The sequence below is a fragment of the Herpailurus yagouaroundi genome, unplaced genomic scaffold (genome assembly GCF_014898765.1).
Source record: "Herpailurus yagouaroundi ecotype Mexico unplaced genomic scaffold, PumYag 139, whole genome shotgun sequence".
Taxonomy (NCBI): Eukaryota; Metazoa; Chordata; class Mammalia; order Carnivora; family Felidae; genus Herpailurus; species Herpailurus yagouaroundi.
Window position 1 is genome coordinate 35,966,304 of NW_024412394.1, and position 26,245 is coordinate 35,992,548.

The window sequence follows — 26,245 nt, forward strand, 5'->3', positions numbered from 1 at the left end:
CAACAGACTAAGCTACCTAGGCACTCCTGGATTGTGCTTTTAATAAAATAAGTTACAGAATCATTAACAGTTTTGAATGTTTATCTCTTTCTGTCTCTTACAGCAAGTTGTTCCAAACCCAATACTTTTGTTGTAAGCCTTTTGTATCTGTCAATATCTGCCCATTATCAACATGAAAACTTTGGAAATAAAAATCTTAACGGACAAAGTTTTTAAATTTGCATATATATAGAAGTTAATTTTAGATATCCCTATAGCCACTAGGTTTTATTTATTCACTTTTCTCTAAAAAACTAAAATGATATCAATTAGAATATGTATAATATACTAACAATAGGATTCTGTGCTGAAGTTTTCAGGATGTTTTAAATTTAACTGATCTGTTTTCATAAACAACCCTGTTAGTTTTCCTTTGCAAATATGTATGACTCATACAAACCTCACTTATTTCTTTTCAAGTATGCCAAATGTTTTTAGAATAATAAATGATTTGTATAAGAGATAGCTATTTCCAAGCATGCAAAAACAATTTCTAGAATATGTACCATGTGGTAACCACCTATGATGGCATTTCCTTTTTTCTTGCATTTAATTCATTTTTCCTGCCTCTACTTCCATCCCATTGTACATTTTATCATAGGCACGGTTTTTGTATGAGAAAAGTATGGTTATATAATTAAGGAAATATGAATCAACTCATCACATCTAAGTTTCTTGAATTTAAAATCAGGAACAGAAGATGGTAAAATATGTCTGCATCCTAAAATGCTCTGAATTATCTTGCCAACTTTTTAATGAATTATTCTAAAATTGGACTTAATTTTACAGCTAACATCATCTTCCCATTTTTTTTTTTACTATTCCCATTTACAAACATATCAGAAACACACCAGGATCTGAAATACGTGTCTTAGACAATCTTACATCTAAAATTATGTTTAGAATGGACAGAGGAAGACACAAGATTAAAATGCTATAAAATTAAAGAGTAAGACCCAGTGGATTTTTGCTTGCTTTCTAGAGAAAGGACTCATCTTCCATAGCTGTGGAACAAGATACAGTTTTCACTTGAGGAATTCTTTGCAGTTTCTGCCACCAGACATTATACAATGCTTTTTCTTGTTCAAAGTTTTATTAGAAAAAATATGGCTTGTTGATTCTGAGAAGGATCCAGAGAACACAAATTATGATATAAAATGAAAGTGTACTTTTTCCAAATAAACATCTTTTTCTTTGTGTTCAAGAGAGCAATGACTAGATATCCCAAAGACATCTGCATTTAACAGAGGAGAAGATACAAGCCATGGGAATAAATATGTAATAGTGGAACTTCAGACATCACTCAATGAGACATGGAAGGCTTTCCTTGGAAAGGCAGTGATGAGGTGGAAAGAGTTCAGTGTTAAGATAGGGTTAACTTGGATCCTGGCTCTGTCGATTCTAGTCTGGTATAAGAACACATTTTCAGCCTTTTTCTGAACTTCGGCTTCCTTACTTGTAAAAAAGAGACAAAAATAACTATCTTCCATGATTATTTTATCAGACGAAACAATGAAGGTTAAGCATAAAATAAGCGTTCAATGCTAATCTCTACATAAACCTACTCAAAAAGCTGGTCTTAACATCTTTAAAGTGTGGGGTGCTCCATCCAACCTTTCACTGGCTGAAGAGTAAATATATGTAACTCAAAGTAACCTGTACATTCTTGGCAAATGATATTTTAAAAGAATTTAAAAGGATAAAAGAAAGATGTACATTTATTGAGTACCTACCAAGTGTCAGACACTATTTCCACAAACATGTTAAATGATAATTAATTTAATCCTGGGAGGTACCCTATGATATAGGTACCATTTTAGCCCCAGTTTTCTTAGCATAAGAAGGCAAATAACATGCCTGAACTGACATAACAAATTAGGAGGTGGAAACTGATTTTAAAGCCAGGGAATCCAACCACTTTCTCAAGAAGGATTATTTATTTTAGTAAGAAATGAAACTTAGAGTTTATATATATATTTTTAATTCATTTATTTATTTTTAGAGAGAAAGAGAGAGCCAGGAAGGGGCAGAGAGAGAGAGAGAGGAAGAGAGAATCCTAAGCAGGCTCTACGTTGTCAGCGCAGAGCCCAATGCAGGGCTCAAACTCACGATCTGTAAAATCATCACCTGCGCCAAATCCAAGAGCTAGATGTTTAACCAACTGAGCCACCCATGCGCCCCAAAATACTTTTTAAAGTTCTGTTATCCTTTGGACATATCCAGTTAAAATCATACAGTCCAATTAGAGTATTTTACAGTCCCTCGGGACATTATCTTACTACTGTGTGTTTATACCACTGACTACATATTTAGGTTCATTTAAATTTTTTATTCTTAAGTATTAGTCTCTTATTTATTTAATTTTATAATTATGAAAAATATCCCATGGTCCTCCAAATCAAAAAAAAAAAGCTGTATTTTTTTAGAAACCTGACTTCTATCTTTTCTCCCCTTCAACCTATTCCATTTCACCCTTTATAAGTAACATTTTTGAAAAAAAAATATTTTAAAAAATAATTAATATTTTATCCACTTTAAAATATAAGTTATTATTTTAATATATATTTTAAAAATACAAAATATAAACTAATTAATAAGTAGATATTAGAGAGTGATTTGTTATGAGAGTTTATCTTCCCCATCATGCATTTTTTTTCTTTTAACGTTTATTTATTTTTTTTGGGACAGAGAGAGACAGAGCATGAACGGGGGAGGGGCAGAGAGAGAGGGAGACACAGAATCGGAAACAGGCTCCAGGCTCTGAACCATCAGCCCAGAGCCCGACGCGGGGCTCGAACTCACGGACCGCGAGATCGTGACCTGGCTGAAGTCGGACGCTTAACCGACTGCGCCACCCAGGCGCCCCTCCCATCATGCATTTTTTAAGGCTTGATAATTAGATCAATCATGCATCTAAAATTTACCAGAATCTACATAAACTGAAACACAGTGTTCATTCTTATAAATTGGCCCAAAATCCACAAAGCAAAACTTAAAGAGCTGATAAATGGTTCTTTAAGGATTTCCTTAAAGACTAAGTTCTCAAAAATCCAGAATGAACTTAAAGACTGTTAACCACTTCCCTCTTAAATGACAATAAAAATAATGAAGACGTCATAGCTTGGATATTTCACAAAGTCAATACAAAGGTATGATATTTAAACTTTCCATTATCTATTTGTATTTTTAATAGAAGCTGATACATATCTCTTTTTTAAAAATAAACAGTGGCAAACTACATATCTTTTTTTCCTGCCTTGTCTGCTCCCCTTTGGAAGGATGTATTAATATCTATCCAACAGTCCCCAACTGGGGTGTGTTCAGTTTCTGATATTACAAATAACTCTGCTTTGAATTACACAGCCTTACACAAACAATGTGCTGGCTTGGGCAGATTTTTTTTTTTTTTTTTTTTTTGAGATGGATTCCTAGAAATAGGACTACTAGCTCAAGAGGTAAACGGATATGTAATTTTTCCTATTGGTGAGAAACAGTATCTCAATGCAGTTTTCCTACTTTTCCAAATGATTTAAGAGATGCACATGTCTATTTTTACAAAATATCTATTTTTTTCTCTTTCCAACTTTCTGTATATTTTCTGTGGATTTTTTCTTTATTTTTAAAAGCAAAAATATTCTTATGAACTTTCCATGAAGTAATATTTTTATTTTTTGATAAGTCTTTATTTTGTGCTTACTTTGCATCATGACTTGTACGAAGTTTTGGGAAAATTGCTTATTGTTTTAATTGCATTTCTTATTTGAAGCTTTCCATTTTCAATGGAAAATGGGAAGAAATTCAGAGTTATTTATCAATCATTATCAGAAGTTCATATCTGGATAAGAAATTCATCTTTATAAATTAATTTGGGATTCTTATAAAAGGGAGTATATTTGTCAATATAGGCTAAGCTATGCTCTAGCAACAAGCAAGCTCCTCTATCTTTTAGGCTTCATATTTTATTTTTCACTCACCATCACAGTATGTATAGGTAGAACTTCCCCCTTGGTGATTCTCTTAAGTGATAATTCAGGGACACAGTTTCCTTCTATACTGAGACACTGTTGTTACCCTAAACTTGCGGTCCCTACATTTGCCACAGAAGGAGATAAGAGAGCGTGGGAAGAAGGTTTATAGCCAGGCTGAGAAGGGATATACATCACTTCTACCTTCATCCTATTGGCCAGAATTGACCCAAGGAAACTTGAAAACAGTCTTCCTCTGTATCCATAAAGAGGACAATGAAGCGGGATTTCACAACCAGTGTCGACTCTGCCAATAAGCAATCTTAAATGAGAATGAGATTTTTTGTGTGATTGTCACTACACTATTTCACTTGACTCTCACTACTTGAAGGAAAAATAGAAAAGCATGCAGCATTTGAAAATTACTATTTAGTAATGAAAAATTACTATTATTACAGCTTCCACATTTTATTATATTTTCTTTCTTTTGAGGGGGTGAGCATCCAACTTTTTCTCTATTATTCAGCTATGATGTAAAGCTTCTGGTTCCAAATGGCTGTGCATTTTTTTCCAATTGGTATATAATGTCAGGCATTATGAATTTGAGTTTTTGTTATGATTATCTCCATGTGTTCAAGTATATTGCTAAAGCTACCTTTTATGTTTAAACCATAATTTGCAGTAGTTGAGTCCCTTGTTTCTTGTTTATTATTATGCTTGTAGAATGTGTGACTGGCTACACAAAAATAAGGGTTACTGTTTACATGCGGTATTTAAATATTTAATCTTTTACCAGAACACACCTCTAGGTGCAGCTAATTAAAAACAAACAAACAAACAAGCAAACAAACAATTCTTAGGGTTTTCTGCTTAAGAAAACCTCAAGGGATTACCTGGGAAACAGCAGGATGATCCCCTCCCCTCTTCCCTCTCTTTGTCTTTTGCTATCTCTTAGTGAGTGTAAAACAAGTTTACTATTACATGATTCCAACTCCAATGCCCTAATAAGTGATTTGATAAGTGGTAGGCATATTTCCAGTGGAGCAATCAGATTCCTTGGGAGACTCTAATATTTGTAGTTAAAAGCACTAGTCTGTGTTGTCACTTATACTGAGATAAAGGAGATCCATGAACTGAGAGCACCGTTTTGATGCAGCATATTACATATGTCAACCTTAAAAATAAGATAGCCAGTACTAGCAAAATGACTTTGAGAATATCAGAGAAAATGCAATTCAGGATAAGGAAACTATGGTGAACCGTAGGCAAGTTTGGAGATAAAAGGAGAGAAGCTATTCTTTTTTACAGGAAAGGAGGAAGTTGAGAGGGGCTTTGGAAGAGAGTCAGTTGCAGGAAAGCAAGAGTTTGGTGTTGTGGCAACTTCTCATTGGCTGGGTTGTTGCTGGGTAAGGAGAAAATCTTCCTTGCTCCTGCTGGGGTTGGAAAAGTAAGTTGGATGAATGGTACATGTGTGAGAGCTCCCCTTTAGGACTTCCCCACCCCATTTTGAATGAGGTTTTTTTCTTTACCATTTTCACAGATAATGGTAATTGTTAAAAATAAAGCAGGGAGAGGATAGTGTCAGGGAAGGGCTTCCATTTTAGATACGTGGTCAGGGAAGACAACATTAAAAAGGTAACATTTATGTCAAAACATGAAGGCAGTGAGAGGGCGAGCCAGGCAGAACTCTGGGAGAAGAGAATTTCAGCCAGAGAGAACTACAAGTTCAAAGGCTCTGTTATAGGTAATATAAAGCCAAGCATGTTCCAGAAACATGGAGGAATTAGTGTGGCTGGAGAAGAGTGATCAAATAGGAAGCAATGGGTAAGAGGTTGCGGGAAAAGGAGGCAGGATCCTGTAGGTCTTGGCAAGTTCATAGGAAGACCTTAGCTCTGAGGAAGTTGGAGCTCACTTGAAACACAGTTTCAAAAACACTTTTCTAGGGTCATAAAATCTCACCTAATTACAGCAGATAGAGTTACCATAAAATCTCCATATGGCAAAATATCTTTGTCTTGGACTTCTTATAAATAGCAGTATTTAATGCAGGGGAATTGCAGTAAGTGTATTTACTTAAGATACTTTGATCTTACTTGATACATTTTTCTCACTTGTAATTTTGCATTTCAATCTTCCTTTATAAATGTCTAACACTTTATACATAGAACCTTACAAAAACATTCAGAGATCTTCATTTGTTAGCTTCAGTATTGCAGTGATGAATGTGACTTTTGATTTTTTTTTTTAATTCTGTTTAGTGATAAGGGCACTGGACCTGGGGTCTGAATATCTGGTTTCAAATTTGTTTTCTTGTTATGTGAACTTAGAAAGGCACTTATAGTGTAGTAGAATCTTTATGTCTGACCTTTTGAATCCTGGCCTTATGACTTGAAAACAGTGTGATATTGGTGAATTACATAACCTTTCTGAACCTTGTCTTCCTCTCGGCATATTGGAGTTGATGGCGTTAGGATTAAATCAAGTAGCATGTAATAGATGGCCAGGAGAATGTCTGAAACCTAGTAGGCATTCAGTGAATGGGGCTTTGTGTTACTTTTCTAGGTCTGCTGTAACAAATTACTGCAAACGTGGGGGGGGGGGGGGGGGAGGCTTGCTTAAAACAACCAGAAATACATAGTCTCACAGTTCTGAAGTCTAGAAGTCCAAAGGTCTCCAAAAGACCATACTCCCCATGAAGGCTCTAGAGAAGAATACTCCTTTGTCTCTTTCTAGCTACTAGCGGTTTCCCACAGTCCTTGGCATTCCTTGACTATAACTGCATCACTCCATCTTTACATGACTGGCTTTCCTTCGTGCATGTGTGTGAGGGTTTTACGTATTTTTCTCGTTATAAGCACACCAGTCATCAGATTTAAGGCCACCTGAATCCAGTATGGCCTCCTCTAAATGTAATTATATCTGCAAAGATCCTATTTCCAAATGAAGTCACATTTACAGGTAACTAGAGTTAGGACTTCAATGTATCTTTTGTGGGGATATAATTCAGCCAATAATAGAAGTCTTATTATAGTTTGAATAATTCATTTAACTGTTTCTTCTCCTCAAAAATAAAGCTACTAACATCTATCTCACAGTGATTCTGAAACTTAAATGAGATAGTTCATGTCAGCCTGCCATGGTCTGACACATCCAACACAAAAGTCCATCTGAATTTCCTTTTCCTGTTTAATCACAATAAGCCCTTCCATCTTTTATTCTTATATATTATTTTAAAATACAAGAGCCACGTCTCCCAACTGAAAAATTTTGTAGAGTTTTACCCAGCTTAGAAGTTGAGTTATACGTGGAGCATCTGGGTAAACACAGTTCTTATCATTTACATTCATAAGTTGGACTTGATTAACCAAACCCTTCCCTTGAGCTCACAGGGCCTGTTTGTTTTACTTTGGGGAGAGAGAAAGAGCATTGGGGGAAATAGTCTCAGTATTCTTTGCCTCAATGACCTACTTAAGTAGCTTTTTGGAAAGACGTGGTTAGTTTTCCCTACACACAGAAAGGAAATGAATGTCTTTTCTCAGCTAAACCAAAAGATATTTTCCCAAGTTCAAAGAGGAGGACAAGAGTGCCAAACACTATTGTGAAATAGAACCTTCTAAATTTTTAAAGAAACTTGAATCTTGCCCCTGGGGAGGGAATGACAGCAGGAAAGGTAAATTTGAGGGGACCCTAGAGTAAGGATGCCTTTGCTTTGTTTCTGGGTGCAGCCCAGGAGATCATTGTCCTTGAAAAGAAGGCCTGTATCCAGAGTGGTGCACAATCATGGGGCAGCAAGGGCAGGGCATTTAGGCTGTTACATGCCAGGGCGGCAAGGAAGAAGGCAGTCAAAGGACTGTAAAGGCCTTACAGTTCAGGTAGAGAGGAAGAGCTCTATGAACTTGGACATTAGGCATCCTAGTGAACTCAGTACTCACCAGCAGCACTAATAAGTACATGTTCACAATGACTGGAAAGGAAGCATTCAACCTGGTGTGTAGAGATGATCAAAGATCCAACACCTCTTGCGATCAATGCCGTGAAGAACTGCATGCGTCTCTGGACCTCAGCGGTGGGAAGAAGAAAACTCTATGTGGACTGATTCTGACTCCTCAACTCACTGAGTTTAAATCCCAAATCAATGACATTTTGAACCTGAATAAATCAAGTAGTGTCTGCTGAGTTTACTAAATAGTGACGAGATAGTGTTTTCTTATATCAGTAAAAAGGAGAGATCAACACAGAAATTGTACCGGTTAAGATTAAGAAAGTCATATTCTTGAATAGTAAGGTTTATTTGTCGAATTGTAATGAGCCACACACAAATAAAAGTGACACTTTCCATTCATCTGGGAGTACCTGAATTTTGTTCTGTTGCTCTTGGGTTTTCATATTTCTTCTTTTTAAAGAAACCAGTTTTCTCTGCTGTTTTTGCAAGCAGGTAAAACATGGCTGCATCAAAATGGTGCTCTCAGTTCGTGGATCTCCTTTATCTCAGTATAAGTGACAGCAGAGACTAGTGTTTTTAACTATAAATATTAGAGTCTCCCAAGGAATCTGATTGCCCCACTGGAAATGTGCATACCACTTATCAAATCACCTATTAGGGTATTGGAATTGCAATCATGTAATAGTAAACTTGTTTTATACCCACATAAGAGACAGCAAAAGAGAAAAAGAGGGAAGAGAGGAGGGGATCATCCTGTTGTTTCCCAGGTAATCCCTTGAGGTTTTCTTAAGCAGAAAACCCTAAAAATTGTTTGTTTGCTTGTTTGCTTGTTTGTTTTTAATTAGCTGCACCTAGAGGTGTGTTCTGGTAAAAGATTAAATATTTAAATACTGCATGTAAACAGTAACCCTTATTTTTGTGTAGCCAGTCACACATTCTACAAGCATAATAATAAACAAGAAACAAGGGACTCAACTACTGTAAATTACAATTTAAAAACAAAGGTGGCTTTAGCAATATACTTTTTGAGTCATTTTTATTGACTGATAAATCAGTCAGAACAGAAACTCCAAACAGAAACTCCATTAAGGCAGAAATTTTTCTTTTGTTTGTTACTATATCTTCAGTGGCCATAACAGTTCCTGGCACAGATCAGGTCCTCAACAAACGTTTGTTGAATGAATGAATGAATGAATGAATGGACGATGAATTCATGGATGAACTATTTTATAGTTCTTAACCTGACCTCCAAAATAGAACCTCAGGGTGTCCATGAGTGTCTGATATTGCATGAAAAATAGTGTATACATGCAAAGGTTTTGGGGGAGAATTCATCATTCCATCAAGAGATAACACATTATTAACCTCTGAATTTATTTATTTATTACTAAAGAAAATTGTGAAATATTTATGTGGAACATGGAAAATATGGTGAGTTTTAAGTGTCAGTTAAGCTCAGTATGAGTTTAGCCACATACATCTCAGAATATCCCTGCATATATGTGTGCAGTTGATGCATCCTCGTGGATTCATACTCTCAGTTCTCTTTTCTATTTCCGCAATTGTTCTCCACTTTGGCTTTTTGGTTTTCTCTTTACTTGCTTTCTGCACTTACGTATTAACCTTTCCTATTTTGTCCTCTCTTCTCTTTTTCCTATTTTTCTTCCTATGAAGTTTCTTTTTAAAAAAAAATTATTTTTCAGTTTTATCGAGGTATAATCAAAAGAGTTGTAAGATATTTAAAGTGTATAGAGGGATTATTTGATGCATGCGTTGTGGAAGGATTCCCTACATTGAGTTAATTAACAAATCCATCACCTAACATATTTTCCCTTGTTTTTAAGTTTTAGTGAGAAATTTTAAGTTCTACTCTTAGCAAATTTCAATTATACAATACAGTGTTATCAGTTATAGTCACCACCTTATACATTAGATCCTGAGAACTTAGTCGTTTTACACCTGAATATTCGTACCTTTTACCAACCTCTTCCTGTTTTGTCCACCCCATAGCCCTTGGAAACCACTTTTCTGTTTTTATGAGTTTGGGGTTTTCCTTTTTGTTGTTGTTGTTTCCACTTATAAATGATTCCATGGAGTATTTGCCTTTCCCCTTCTGACTAATTTCACTTAGCATAATGACTTTCTTTATCTGTTGTTACAGTCTTTGGCTTTAGTTCTGTTTTGTCTAATTTAATTATTCCTACTTTCTTTTGGTTTCCCTTTGCACGGAATGTATTTCTCTGTACCTTCTCTTTCAGTCTGTGTGCTCCCTAAAGCTGAAGTGAGTCTCTCATAGGCAGAACATAGTTTGGTCTTGTTTTTTAATCCATTTGGTCACTCCACGTCTTTCGATTGGAGGATTGAGCTCATTTATATTTAAAGTAATTATGGGTAGGGATTAACTTACTATTACCATTCTGTTTACTGTTTTCTGTCTGTTTTGTAGTTCTTCTCTTGCTCTCTTCCTTTGTAATTTGATAAATTTCTGTAATGGTATTGCTTAATTCCTTTCTGTTTTTCTTTTGTGTGGCTTTGTGATTGCCATGAGACTTACATAAAGTATCTTGTATTTATAACACTGTATTTTAAGCTGATAACACTTAACTTCAAGTATATTGAAAAGTTCTACATTTTACCCTCCCTCCACCCCATTTTATGTTTTTGATGTCATAATTTACATCTTTTTACATTGTGTAACCATTAACAAATTATTGTAGTTATGGTTATTTTGAATACTTTTGTCTTTGATCCTTCATATGACAGTTGTAAGTGACTTACCCACCAGCCTTAAAACTGGGATATTCTGATTTTAACCGTATACTTACCTTTACCAGTGAGTTTTATACTTTCATATGTTTTCCTGTTATTAATAAGCCTCCTTCAGTTTCAACTTGAAGAACTCCATTTAACATTTCTTGTATAAGGCTGGTCTAATGGTGATGAACTTCTACACATTTTGTTTGTCTCCTTTTTGCTTCTCCCTTTCTGCCTAGAATCTAAAACCCCAGGTACCTTACCTGATCTCATTTCTCAGTAAAGGAATATAAGTTACGTCTAACCAAAATGAGGAGAGATGTTTCCTCATGTTCATTTTTAAATAGCTTGGAACTTCCAAAGCCTAAGTTTTGGTTTGGTTTTCAGAAAGCGTATTTTTAACTTGTACTTCAGGTGGTTTTTGTTACAATGTCTTGAGTAGAGGCTCTGAGCAGTTTCCTACTAGTCACCTTTACAAGGCACCTTTAAAAAATACTCAAATCAGCTGTATAAATGTCACCAATTTCATTGTTAGTTACCATTTATGATTACATCCTATTCTTATAATCATAATTATGTGGGTTTTTAAGCATATGTTAGATGCATTTAGTTCTATCCTGTGTTGATTACATCACCAAATTCTTGATTTATAGTTGGTCTTCAAATTTTTCAGTTCATAATCATTGCCTCATTTTTAAAAAATTAGAAGGAAAATTTCACAGGACACCCTTGAAGCTACAAACGTGGGTCTTTGGAGGTGGAATTTGACTGCTCATTTTGACCTTGGATTTATGACATCATTTGAATCAAGCTGATTAATGATACAATGTGGTGAACCTTGACTCACAGTTTTGTCCTCAGAGGATCCTTAACTCTGGAATGTGTTTCTTCTCTTGGTCCAATGAAATATGAGCTTTCTGGCTCCAGGGATACCTTCAAGGGCCAATTGTTTACAAAAACATTTGCCTAAGGGCTTGAAAGTAGGGGTCCAGATGATAGATGGCATTTTAAATGCATTTGTCATGTATGAATCCCAGGAGGATCAGTCATGGAAACATTTCAAAAAGTAATACCAGTAATTAGGCACATTGGTTTATGAAAAATTAGCCTCATATAGTTTGAAGGTTTGGCATGTCAATGATTCCCAGATTTCTAAAGTCAAGGTGTAAGAAACTAATTGCCAAAAATATAGACATGGATTTAATAAACATAACTCAGTCCAGCTTCAATAGCCCAGAAGCCCAAGAAAATCTCAGAATTTGATTTCTCAGAACTTTTATGACCTTTGGGAGCCTTCCATTAAAGAAAAATGAAGCAGATTTGCTTTAAGTAATTCCAGCCTTCAATGATAAATAAAAGGAATACTTCACAAACATCAGAGCTTTTTACAGTTTTTATTTTAAAAGGCCCAAATGTTCTGTAGGGGTTTTTAAATTACTTTCATAGATGTGAAGAAAGTTTTGGCTTCTCAGAGCTAATATTCTGGGAACAATGAAAAATATACTGGGAGAACTCCTTTTGTAGAGCCTATGTTAAAAGGAAATGCAATGTAAGATTGAGATGGTTTCCTTGTTTAGGTTAGACTAGTACTTGAAATACACCCAGATTCTGTAAGATTGTATAGAGTGAGCTGGCCCCTGAAATTCCCATTAAACTTTTCACCTTCAGACTTTATTGAAACTTGGGACAACACCTCTCCCCCTCCCATCCTCAAATGGTTTAACTCCTGCAAGACAGAACAGGATTGCTCTCTTAGAGAAAGGACTCAAGGTCATTTTCATTCTTCACAATATACTAGGGATTTGAATTCTCCAATTTGCATTACAACACAGACTTCTGAGCTAAAGCATCCTTAAGGGTATATGGAATGTAAGCGAGAACTTTTGTTTAGTAGTAAAATGACAAATTGCTGAGAAGTATTATAATATCTTAGGAAAACTTCCTAATGTCATGGGCTTCTTTGATAAATGTTTGTATTGCATAATCTCTAAAATTAATTCCAGCTCTAAATTTTTATCTCTCCTCCATAGAAAAAGAGTTACGCTGCAGCCTTGGTGTCTCTTTCCTTGAAAAGTTCAATTGGAATTGTTGTCAATAATGGTATTTTGCAAAGAACTATTTTAATATAATAACAAATGAACATAAAACTGTACAAAAATTAACACTGGGTCAGCCTGATTTTACGATATATATGGATGCTGGTAAACAGTCAGAGAAAGTAGTCTTCCCTGATACATTCCCAAAAGATGCACTCTAACTTCATGCGAAGCAGAAGGGAGAAATGCGTTCAATCTTTCCCTTTCTAGCTGTGAATGTGATTATTTTTTTATTGATACAGGTCTAATTTCAATTTACTGCATCTTCTAAAATCAAGTTTCTATTAAGATTTTCATTTTAGCAATACCCAAGATTTCTAGGTAGTAGAAATAGTGGAAATAATAGTAGAAATAGGAAATAGGAGTAGAAATTAGTAGTAGAAATTAACAGTAGAAATTAGAAAATAGTTTCTAATAGTAGAAATCTACTACCTAGAAATCTTAGGTGGTAGACTAAGAAACACCCACCACCACCACCACCCATTGTAGGATGAGCCTAGGAAAAGCTTTAAGCTCTTGGAGTCACAATTCCTTCATCTCCAATATAGGAATGATTCATGACCTATCTTTAATATGTGTGTATGTGTGTGAGAAGCTCTTAAGTGATAAATAAATGTGGAAACACCTATTAACCATAAAATAACTTACCAACATAATATATTTTTATTGTAGGATCAATAGAATATAGAACATTTCATCAGACACCGAAGAATGAAGACATTTTACCTATTTATCTGTGTGGCAGAGGGGCTAGTAGAAGCAATGGCCTCAGTAAAATTGCATGACCATAGTAGATGCTTTGGAAAGGGGAAAGGCATAATTTGTCATGTTATTTCTGCAAGATGTGAAAGCAGTATCAATTCCCACAGCCCATAAACTCCAGCTCTTCTTTAAAATGGACGTTTTATTATTTTCCAATCCGGAGATGATTGCCATTGAAAAGATAGCTTGTTAATTACAGTTCCCAAGAGGAAGAGACATTACGTATCGCACAGGAAGCACAGAGCAGTACAAGAAAGCACCAGAGCTGGTCAGCAGGCAGAGGGAGTGAAGGGAAAATACTGGTGAGAACCTTTATTGTGGTTTCTGTGGTCAGGAACTGGCAAGGCAAGGCTAGGCAGGTTTAGGATTGGCTACTTTGAATAACTTCAGTGTAATCAGAGGCATAGAGGCTGTCCCTGGTGTTCGGGTACTGGGCCTTGGCATGATTAGCGCAGGCAAATAGTGCCCTTAAGTGTTGTTGGAGCCCAATAGATGGTGGGGATGTGGGCTCTGGATTGATTACTTTACATATGAGAGGTATCCTCAGCAAGCCAGTCTTTCACTCTCACTAGGAATTGTCTAGCCCTGTGAAGACTAGTCCCTCCAGGGTCAGCAAGCCCCCGATGCTGATCTGTCAGAAATATGGAAAATAAAAAGGTGATTAATAACAGAGAACACCATTTGATAAAAAGTCAAAGAGAAATTGTATCTTTCACAAACACACTAGTGTTCACGGTTCTACATAAGAAAATTCAACCTGATTTGTATCAACTAAGTAAAAAAACCATACTGAAATGAAATCTTTCAGAATGTCCCACTCACTTTGTAACAGCCAAATGATTCCAGTGCCTATCTATCCCTGGAGTGTTCTCTGTGTGTCCTCTACATCTATTGTACATCTATGATAGTGATCTGGTCCTGGTGCTGTAGTGCAGCATTGCAGCAAATAGCTGAAAAAGAATATTGAAAACAATCTGTGAGTGTATTTGCTGAGAAGCTCCCTCAGTCCAGGAATAGTTTGTCTTAACCATCCTCGTGTCTCACAGTACCTTGAAGATTGCTTTCTTTAAGTGTTGAAAAAAACGTTTCCATGAATTGTCTTGAAGATTTAAAGAAGTCTAAAGAGCTTTAAAGAAGATAAGATGAATCTAGTTGGGAACGTCCTGACGGTGTGAGGTGTAAGATGGCCAAAGGAAGATACTGTAGTAAATGGCTAACTATAAAAGATTTGGAGACCACAAGAAAAAAGTGTCTTGAAAACAGAGACTGGGAGATATCGCACAGTAAGAACGGAACATGAAGGGGTGTCTGGGTGGCTCAGTCCTTAAGCATCTGACTTCCACTCAGGTCATGATCTCGCGGTTCAAGAGTTCAAGCCCCACATAAGCCTCTGTGCTGACAGCTCAGATCCTAGAGCCTGCTTTGGATTCTGTGCCTCTCTCTCTCTCTCTGCCCCTTCCCCGCTAGTGCTGTCTCCCTCTCTCAAAAATAAATGAGAACATTAAAAAAAAATTTTTTTAGAAGAATGGAACAGGAGGAAAGAAGAAGGTTGAAAACATACTGATGGGGACTATTTCACACGCCATGCACGTTGTATCAAGTGCACCATATGGGAATGGGCTCCCTGGAGAGGTAAGGGGCACAACCCATCCACTCTGCACAGCAACTCTGAACACTGCACAGCGCAGAGCTAATGTTCTATAAATGTGTCTAAATAGAAGGAAGGAAAGCAAAAGAGTGGCCAGCAAGGAGAAAGGGGAGAAATATTTTCATTGGAAAACTGTATAGTAATAGATTCCATTCTCCAAAAAATTTAGATAAAACATAGCTTATGGTGAAATATGTTTAGGTACTCTTTCTTATTTCAAATAAATGTGATCTTCCCCTCCCTGTGAAGAAAACTGTCAATGCTGTAGTTTAAACAGAAAGAAACTCTTTTATTTTTATTCCAATATAGTTAATATACAGTGTTATATTCATTTCAGGTACCCAGTATAGTGATTCACCAGTTCCATATATTCCTCAGTGCTCGTTAAGGTAAGTGTACTCTTAATTCCCTCCACCTCTTTCACCCATCCCCCCACCTACCTCCCCTCTGGTAGCCATCCATTTGTTTTCTGTAGTTAAGAGTCTGTTTTCTGGTTTGCTTTTTTCCTCCCCTTTTGTTTGTTCTGTTTCTTAAATTATATATACACTTGAAATTTTATGGTTTTTGTTTTTCTTTGGCTTATTTTTCTTAGCATTATACTCTCTAGATCCATTTATGTTGTTGCATATGGCAAGATTGCATTCTTTTTTATGGTTGAATAATATTCCATTGTGTATATATACCACACCTTCTTTATCTATTCATCTGTCAATGGACACTAGGACTGCTCCCATAGATTGGTTATTGTAAATAATGCTGTAATAAACATAAGGATGCATAGATCACTTCAAATTAGTGTTTTTGCATTCTTTGGGTAAATACCCAGTAATGTGATTACTGCACTGTAGGGTAATTCTATCTTTAATTTTTTAGAGAACCTTGCACAGTGGGGGTTTGCACCAGTTGGCTTCCCCACCAACAGTGCACAAGGGTTCCTTTTTCACAACATCCTTGCCAACACTTGTTATTTCTTGTGCTTTTTATTTTAGTCATTCTGACAGGTGTGAGGTGATATCTCATTGTCTTTTTGATTTGCAGTTCCCTGATAATGAGTGATGTTGAGCATCTTTTCATGTGTCAGACATCTGGACGTCTTCTTTGGAGAAATGCCTGTTCATGTCTTCTGCCCATTTTTTAATTGGATTATTTGCTTTTTGATGTTGAGTTGTATAAGTTCTTTACATATTTTGAATACTAAACCTTTATCAGATATGTCATTTGCAAATATCTCCTCCCATTCAGTAGGTTGTCTTTTAGTTCTGTTGCTTATTTCTTTTGCTGTGCAGAAGCTCTTTATTTTGGTGTAGTCCCAATAGTTTATTTTTGCTTTTATTTCCCTTGCCTCAGGAGACCTATCTAGCAAGATGTTGCTACAACAGTGTCAGAGAAATTGTTGCCTATGCTTAAAGAAAAAGAAATTATTTTTTTTATTTTAATGTTTATTTACTTTGAAAAAAGAGAGACAGAGTGTGAGCAGGGGAGGGACAGAGAGAGGAGACAGGATCCAAAGCAGGCTCCAGGTTCTGAGCTGTCAGCAAGAAAAAGAAATTCTTACACAGAATAAAAGAAAAATGGTTGAAAGCAAACAAAGGAGGAGTTTAGTTACTGTTTAATCAAGTCACACTGTGTGTTACGAAATTAAGAGTTAGGGAAAATAAATGTAGAAACCTGAAAATTAGTTCATCAATTGAAAATTATATTAAAACAAGAAAATTATATTAATATAACAGATAAAAAAGAGTGGTGAAAGAGTTGGTAAATAATACCTATTATTAATATTAATCCATTTGATAGTATATTTAGATTGTTTTAATACATTATTTCAATTGTCCATCTCCATTATCATTACACTTATACACCCCCTTTTTTTAAAAAAATTTTTTAACGTTTATTTATTTTTGAGACAGAGAGAGACAGAGCATGAACGGGGGAGGGACAGAGAGAGAGGGAGACACAGAATTAGAAGCAGGCTCCAGGCTCCGAGCCATCAGCCCAGAGCCCGACGCGGGGCTTGAACTCACGGACCGCGAGATCGTGACCTGAGCTGAAGTCGGATGCTCAACTGACTGAGCCACCCAGGCGCCCCTATACAACCCCTTTTATGTATACTCATGTACCTGTATATAGCCTTTCCTTGCTAATGAAAGGCTTTTGTCATTTTAAAAAAATTTTAATGTTTATTTATTTTTAGGAGAGAGAGAGAGACAGAGTGCTAGTGGGGAAGGGTCAGAGAGAGAGAGGGAGACACAGAATCTGAAGAAGGCTCCAGGCTTCCGTCACAGAGCCCGATGTGGGGCTCAAACTCACGAACTGTGAGATCATGATCTGAGCCGAAGTCAGGCGCTTAACCAACTGAGCCACCCAGGAGCCCCATATTCTTTCAAAGCACCCCATACAAAAAAACCCACTAATCATAGTATTTTTTGTGTGGTCTTTTAATTGAAGGTTTGTTTGTCTCTTCCACTGGACTCTGATGTCAAAAATTCTATATAATTTCTTCACTGATGTGTCCCCCAGCACCTGGCAGAGTATCTGGTACAAAGGAGATGCCCAATAGATCTTGAATGAATTAAATAAAAATGAATGAATAAGCGAATATGTCTCAGATGAAAGATCAGTCATTTGATTGTGGATGAAATCACTGACACAAATTTGCCATGTTAACAAGGATGCAAACAACCTAAGGAATGATGATGTTGAAAGTAACATACTTTCCTAGCTGCATCAGTTGCTGTGTAAAAGCAATAAACAATTCTTAAGAAAATCCTCTGAGCAAATAGTTTGGTTGTCCAGAATGGGGAGGAGCTGCCCACCCGAGTGTTTTAAAATGAGAATGACTATCTTTTTCCACGAGGAGCATGCCAACTCTGAGAAGACCTATGAGTCGTGTCATTGATTTTATGCAATTCTTGTTCTTGAAATTTTATTTTCATTATAAGTGTCCAATACAATATAAATCAAAGAAGGCCAAAAACCTAGATATTCCAGTAAAAGACCCAAAACCATATATTTAATTTTAAAACCTGATTTGAATCTTGCAAAAATCTTAGCTTTCCTAATACACTGATGTGGTGTTTATTTCTTTTTGCCAATTTCACTACATGTCAGTTTACTTGGTGCTATTTCAAGGCTTTCTTTGAATATGAGCAGACTTTTTTTATTTTGACATTAATTCAAGAAGCTTTATTTACCACTGGCAGTTACTTGCTATTGATTTTTACTACCAAATTATTTCTTTTTTAAGAATAGTGAACTTAAAATTTGGTCAAGCTGTCTAAAGTCTTAGAAACTTGCTCTGCTGTCAAACCCATTCCACTTATTCTCACTCAGTTTATTCAGGTAAAATTTACATACAATAAAATTCACCATTTTTAATTATACAATCTGATGAGTTTGGGAAAAAATATATATCCATGTGTACATATTCCCTTATACCACTTTGTAGTCAATTTCCTTCCCCCAGCCCCAGGCTCTGGCAACCTCAGATGTGCTTTTGATACTAAGGTTTTGTCTTTTCTAGTAACATTTTATACATGTCTATATCCGGCTTCTTTAACTTAGCATAATGACTGGGATCCATCCATGTTGTGTATATCAATAGTCTGTTCCTTTTTATTAGTGAGTAGTATTCCATTTATGGATATTTCACAATTTGTTTACCCATTCACGTGTTGATAGACATTTGGGCACTATCAACGATTCGGTTATTACGAACATTTATATACAAATACATGTGTGGACATATGTTTTGATTTTTCTTGGGTAAATACCTAAGAGAATCCAGTTAGGGATTGCTAAATCTTATGGTAAGTGTATGTGTAATTTTATAAGTGGGGGTTGCACTTGATATTTTCCTTTTCAAGAAGTTTAGTTATGATGTGTCAATATTAGTTTATCAGTTGTGACCAATGTATCACAATAATGTAAAATGCTAACAGTATGGGAAACTGGATACAGAGTATATACGAACTCTGTACCATCTTCACAAATTTTCTATTAATCTACAACTCTTTCTAAAATAAGTTTGTTACAGCAAAAGACATTTGATCTTTGTGTTCTTAGCACAAATAAAGATGCTTCCTTCATTCATACTGAAGCATGTCTTAATTATTAAGAAGTAATTTACACTGTCATTAAATGTTAATTATGCCTTCAGAACACATATAAATTCTTCAAAACTCTCTTTTGAGTTCCACTGTCACTGAAAGTATGAAGGGAAATTTACTAAATTATAATAATTTGACAGTTATCCACACTTATACACGGCAAGTCAAGGAGGTGTGTTGCAAAGTAAAACTCTAAATCAAAAGGTAAACCAGATTAGCAACTTTTGCATAGAGGAAGCAGACTCTACAGAATTTATTTTTCTTTACCCTCTGCAGAAGCAGAAATTTTAATCTTATTTTAAATACTCCAAACAGGTTTGAAGCAGCAAATGAATGGCAGATATAAATTGAAGGGTGACAAGAAACATCAAGTAAGACTAGATAGTAATGCAGGATGAAAGTCTTTATTTCAGTTGACATGATATGGCTGGAAAACTGAAACTGAAAAGATGATCCATAACAACAAAGGGCTAATGGAGCCAGGACAGTAAACTGTTTAATTTCACTGTGACATCTAAAGGAAGGAACTAATGGGAGTGGAGATTCGGAGACCATCCTGGACTGTCCCGTGCCTATAAGAGGGAAACTGTACAGTTTTGCTACTCCCAGCAGCTCCAGTGGAACCCACGTCTTGCCCTCTGCTGTAATCCCATCTTATTTAGCTCACTGTTAAGAACCGTGCTGTGTAGGGGTGCCTAGGTGGCTTGGTCAGTTAAGCGTCCGACTTCAGATCAGGTCATGATCTCATGGTTCCTGAGTTCGAGCCCGCAGTCGGGCTCTGTGCTAACAGCTTAGAGCCTGGAGCCTGCTTCAGATTCTGCATCCCCCTCTCTCTGCCCCTCCCCTGTTTGTGCTCTGTCTCAAAAATGAGTAAACATTTTCTAAAAATTAATAAAAGCACACACACAACAACTGTGCTGTGTATTTCAAGGGCCATAAAAGAAGAAAACCAGAAAATGTGTCAATAACCCCAAGTAGAATTTGTAACCTTTCCCAAAATGATCCTACTGACCTGCTTCACCTTGTGCTGTCCTTTATTTTTTAAAAAAAAATTTTTTTTTCAACATTTATTTATTTTTGGGACAGAGAGAGACAGAGCATGAATGGGGGAGGGGCAGAGAGAGAGGGAGACACAGAATCGGAAACAGGCTCCAGGCTCTGAGCCATCAGCCCAGAGCCTGACGCGGGGCTCGAACTCACGGACCGCGAGATCGTGACCTGGCTGAAGCCGGACGCTCAACCGACTGCGCCACCCAGGCGCCCCAGTGTGCTGTCCTTTATTAATACCCTTTTGTTTTAATCAGCCAACTGAAAAAACAAATTAACTATTTCCTTTTGCATGATCTGACACATGCAATTAATGCCTGGTGGTGGCAGTTTTTTAAGCTTTTAATTACATGCTTTGCCAAGGGCAGAATTTATTATGTTTTCAATGAAAACTAATGTTTTCATAATACATCCTTCTTACAGTCAGTATAAATATTGAGAATTTCTTGATACATTGTTATCTAAACTGAAACTTTCAGAATGGAATTTTATTCATCCTAAGAGTTTAAAAAAGAGGGGTAATGTTATGCCTTAGGAAGAGCCAAATGGTATTACAAAAGCATAAATGAGATGTATTGTAACTTTTCATGGAATGTTATGATTCTTTGTTTTTTCCTTCTCTTTTCCTTCTTTCCTTCCTTCCTTCCTTCCTTCTTCATCCCTTTCTCTTTCTCTCTTTCTCTCTTTCTTTCTTTCTTTCTTTCTTTCTTGGTTATTCAATTAAGAACACAAATGCATAATGCAAATTTTCTGCTGAAGTTTTAAAACAGCTTTATTGAAGTGTAATTGACATACAATAGACTGTGCATATTTAAAATGTACAATTTTTTAAGTTTGGGTATAAGAATAAACCCATGAAACTATTATCACAAGCAAAATAATGAATGTATTCATCACTTTCAAAAATTTCTTTTTGCTCTAATGGAATCCTTATCACCTGTTATCCTCCTATTTTTAATAAACTAATGACCTGTTTGCTGTCACTGTGCATTAGTTTATATTTCTCTTATTGTATATAAATGAAATCCTAAAGCATGCACTCTTTTTTTTTTTCTGGGCTTTTTCACTCATCATAATTATTTTGAGGATTATCCATATGGTTACATATATCAACAGTTCATTCTTTCTCATTACTGAAAAGTACTCTGGTGTTTGGATACCATGATTGTTTATCCCCCATACCTGCTGATATATATTTGGACCATTTCTAGGTTTCGGTTATTATAAATAAAGCTTCTGTGAACATTTATGTCCAAGTCTTGAAAATACCAAGAGACTGAAAAGACAAGAAAGAGACTGGGATAAAATATTTACAAATGACATATATGTTGAAGATTTTTAACAAGGACTTCACAAAAGCTATTATAAAGGTAGAAAATAAACTTAGGAAAAGATGTTCAACATTATTAGTCATGAGCAAATTAAAACCATAATTAAATACTACTGCATACCTATTAGAATGACTAACTTTCCAAGTGTTAGCTAGGATCAAAGGAACTTGAAGTCTCTTATGTTGCTTGTGGAATTGTAAAATGGTACAACCAACCATTTTGGAGAACAATTTGATAGTTTCCTTTAAAAAATGAATCAGATATATGCTATGTGAGTCAGCTTGTTTATTCCTAGATATTTACCCAAGGGAAATGAAAGTACTTGCCTTATCTGCTGAATGTATTCACTGATTTATTTGTTCTTCTGATCACTTTTCAGTTTGACTTACACTGTCTGTGCTTATCAATTTACTTTTAGTTGTATACCTACCATATTGTTATTTTATGTTTTATAAGACTAGCTGAACATTTCTTTTTACATTCCAATTACTCCCCCACCCAAACACACCTAGTGTAAGTATCATGATGTATTTGTTTCCTTTAATATCTAACTTCAAACCTGAAAATAAAGTTTGTCAATTTTCCAATAGCCTATAAGTACATTCTTCAAAGTTGTTGGTACAAAACAAATCCACTATTTAAGGAATGCAGTAAAATGCGTTTGAAAGAGACCATTTGAAAACCTGAAAACATAAGTATCTTTAACCTCATCAAGTTAGACTATTACATTCTATACTAAGGCATGGACACTTGATACCTTGGATATAGCAAGGATGAAACATTAGTATATTTGAGAATTAAGTTGTCCATAATCCTATAGAAATGTTATCAATTCCATTTTCATGCCTCTGTTTTTCAGTTGTAAAATGGGGGTGATGATATTTCCATCTCACAAGCTTATTTGAAGATTAGATGAGGTGGAAACCTTCACGAGGGCCTGTGTCATGGCCAATAATCACCAAATGTTTTTTCATCTCTACTGTCAATAATTCTTTGTTTAATTTAGTGTCATTTACACAAAGAAGCTTGTGATGAAATTAACTAAACTAACTTTTTTGCAGTGGGAATACATCTGAATTCTGGTAGATTTATATAAGCCTTAAACACATTATCATTTGGGCATGATGATCAAGAAGCCCTAATAACTATAAGGAAGGCCATGTAAATATTGAAGTTTAGATTCTCCAACAGATATGGAAAAGAACCATCGAGTATTGATTTGTTACTTTTTAAGTCTCTGTCTTCAGTTTAATTATTAGCCCTTACATAGTTACTATCGCAGATGAGTTTTTTTTAAATCCAACATCATATTTTTAGTGCATTTAGCTTTAAATCTAGAGATTTGTGTTCCACATTTTTATAACTTTGCTAGTGAAAATCTTAAGAGATATTAGCAGGTCAGAATCACAATACATGAGATATACACACATAGATAAACATTTTAATTCTATTTTAGTGGTTTATATCATTCTGGCCTCATTCTAATATGTAAGTATTTTGAATGCCATAAAATAAACTGATGCTATCATTAAAAGAAACATTCTGTTTCATTTTAAATGGTCTCATTTTAGCACTTATGGTTTCATCTTTCCAGAACATTTCTATCCCTGCAATTATTGTATCGCATCATTGAGTACAAGATCATATTTTCTAAGATTGATTTCTGACTCTAAAATAGAATGTTGCTATAGTGTCCAGACGTTTAATGTTTTTGACAGACATACTATGTCTATGAAGTGGAATAAAATTTCTCAGAAGTATTTTTAGCAATGCTTAGCTAATGTTTTTAAAAATACTCTAGTGATTTGAAAAGGGTGACAGTTACCTAGAGGATACTTAGATCCAACGTGGCTGAAAAAAAAATCTATTATTATTACTAGTGCCAATGTTGCAAAGATTAAATTATAACTATTAACAGCCAATATTTTCTTTTTTCTTTTTTAAATGTTTACTTATATTTGAGAGAGACAAAGACAGACACAGGGACAGAGCATGAGAAGGGAATGACAGAAAGAGAGGGAAACACAGAATCCGAAGCAGGGCCCAGGCTCCAAGCTGACAGCACAGATCCTGAGGGGCCCAAACCCATGAACTGTGAGATCGTGACCTGAGCTGAAGTGGGATGCTTAACCGACTGAGCCACCCAGGTGCCCCTACAGCCAATACTTTCTAAAAACTGAAATTCTAAGGAATATTCATCTTTATTTTAAGGTTGTACATTTTGTTTGATGTGTAAATAGTTCAATATTACAATTTATTCAAAATGGGTGACAGTAAAATACATTCATAGAATTCCATAAGACATTAGATATTGATTCTAGAAATTATAAGCCATTGACGTAGTGTGAGACAAATTTCTTTTTTAATTTTTTTTAATGTTTTATTTATTTTTGAGACAGGGAGAGACAGAGCATGAACAGGGGAGGGTCAGAGAGAGGGAGACACAGAATCTGAAACAGGCTCCAGGCTCTGAGCTGTCAGCACAGAGCCCGACGCGGGGCTCGGACTCACGGACCGCGAGATCATGACCTGAGCCGAAGTTGGCCACTTAACCGACTGAGCCACCCAGGCACCCCGACAAATATTTTTTAAAAACATATTTTATATATGATCAAGGAATAGATTCAATCTTTCATTCTTTTCTTGTTAAAGAGTTGTAGCAGAGTAATTAATTTCACTCGATTATCTTTCCTTTGCTTGATTATATTGCACTTCAAACTTGTAATTTTTAGGGATTCTTATGACAGTATCCAGAATATCTCCCACTCTACTTTATATGCCATGATTGTACAGAACTATCACTTTCTCTGTAGAAATTAGGTAACCTGAACCAGTCATGAACACTTTATAATGACTAGAGTTCCTTAAGAGCTCAAATCCACACAAAGCCAATTGAGAAAACCCCAGGGTTAACTGGTATCAACCCCTAAGGTGACATCAGGGACACCCCCACAGACAAACCACTACTGTTGATACCCTGACTTCATAGCAAATACAAATAACATGTAAAGGGACACCTAGAAGCATTCTTTTTAATAGCATTCTGAACTTTATGCTATCTGAAGCTGAAAACCTGACTATGGATATTGGAAGGATATCATATGAACACTGAAAGGCTTGGACACCTTGGCTCCAACACTTAACTTATCGATTGTGTGATCTTGGACAAGTTTCTTATCTCTCTAGCCTTATTCATCTATAAAATGGGTATCAATACCAGTATCGCCAAGTTGTTAAGAAGCTTAAAAGAGCAAAAGCTTCTCTAAAGCAAGTGGAACAATGGATAGCATCATTCTTTAAAATGTATATTTTGAAGCACTATGATTTCTAGCTTTCAGGAGTCATTCTAGGTAAACAAACACTTTTAGTTTGGAAACACATTATGAAAACTTTCTTTTGCTAACATAATTTACATGTGATCCTGTATGAGAAATACTGTTCATTCAGTAAAGTTTTGTTGAGTGCCTGCTCCCTGCCAGACACCACACTGAGGGAAACAGTTGGTTTGTGTTTCAACGGTAACACTTGAAACTACCTTTAAATTCAAATGACACCAGAAGGCATAAGCAGCCCAAAGGCAAGTAGTGTGTGAGAAGGTGAGGTTTCTTTGCACTTTTAAGAGGAGAATGGAAAGTCATTCCCTTCCATCTGGAGAAGACATCTACAGAGATGCGGACTCTCAGAGGTGGCACACACAGTCCCATCTCTAAAGGAAGCTGCATGGAATTCGATGCCTAGCACAGAGTTTTGCAAGCCTGGGCATCCAATATGGAACCCAGAAGGCCAAGGGTTTCTCTTTATTTTGGAGTGGTAAAAGGGGAAAGATGAAGAATCATAAAACATGATACAATGTCAGGTGAAAAAGACCAGGGCACAAAAGTATCTCTGCTTTGGTTACAACAATGTTTATGTATGGAAAAACTAGAAAAAAAAATGAAAATAGTTGATATGAGCACATTGTGAGGACATTTTCCTCCTATTTGATATCCTGTATTGTTGCAATAACGTTGCTTAGGCAATAAGTACAGGTCAAGAGAAAGTGCAAATAAGACTAAAAAGTAAAACTTCCATGGACAAGAGAGAAAAGATCAAATTGAAATAAAGTGTTGTTTATTTAAAGCATTATCCTGAAATACCATCCAAAATAATCAACCTGTGGCAACTCAACCTGTAGATCAAAACAGGATTAATAAATTAAACAGCCATTTATCCTTAACTGCTAACCTCTTCCTTGCTGTAGAACTTTTTCTCTCCACTATGAGATCCTGAGTGTCTAAGGCTTCGTCCTTTTCTCTCTCCTCCCCTTGGGGCCCTCTCCTGCTCCCAGAGTTCTGCATCACCCCCTGGGGTGTACAACTCTCCAGAGGACCAGGACTTTGCAAATCATTTGTGCAGTCAGATCTAAGGAAATGGAGTTCTATTACTTTGACATAGAGGGACTGGCCTAGAACTACCTCTCATTTGTAACTTTATTTTATAGACAATTTTACTTAGTGGGTAAATTTTCCTCTGAACCTCAAACTTTTAACTTTTAAAGGAACTTTAAGAACAAAA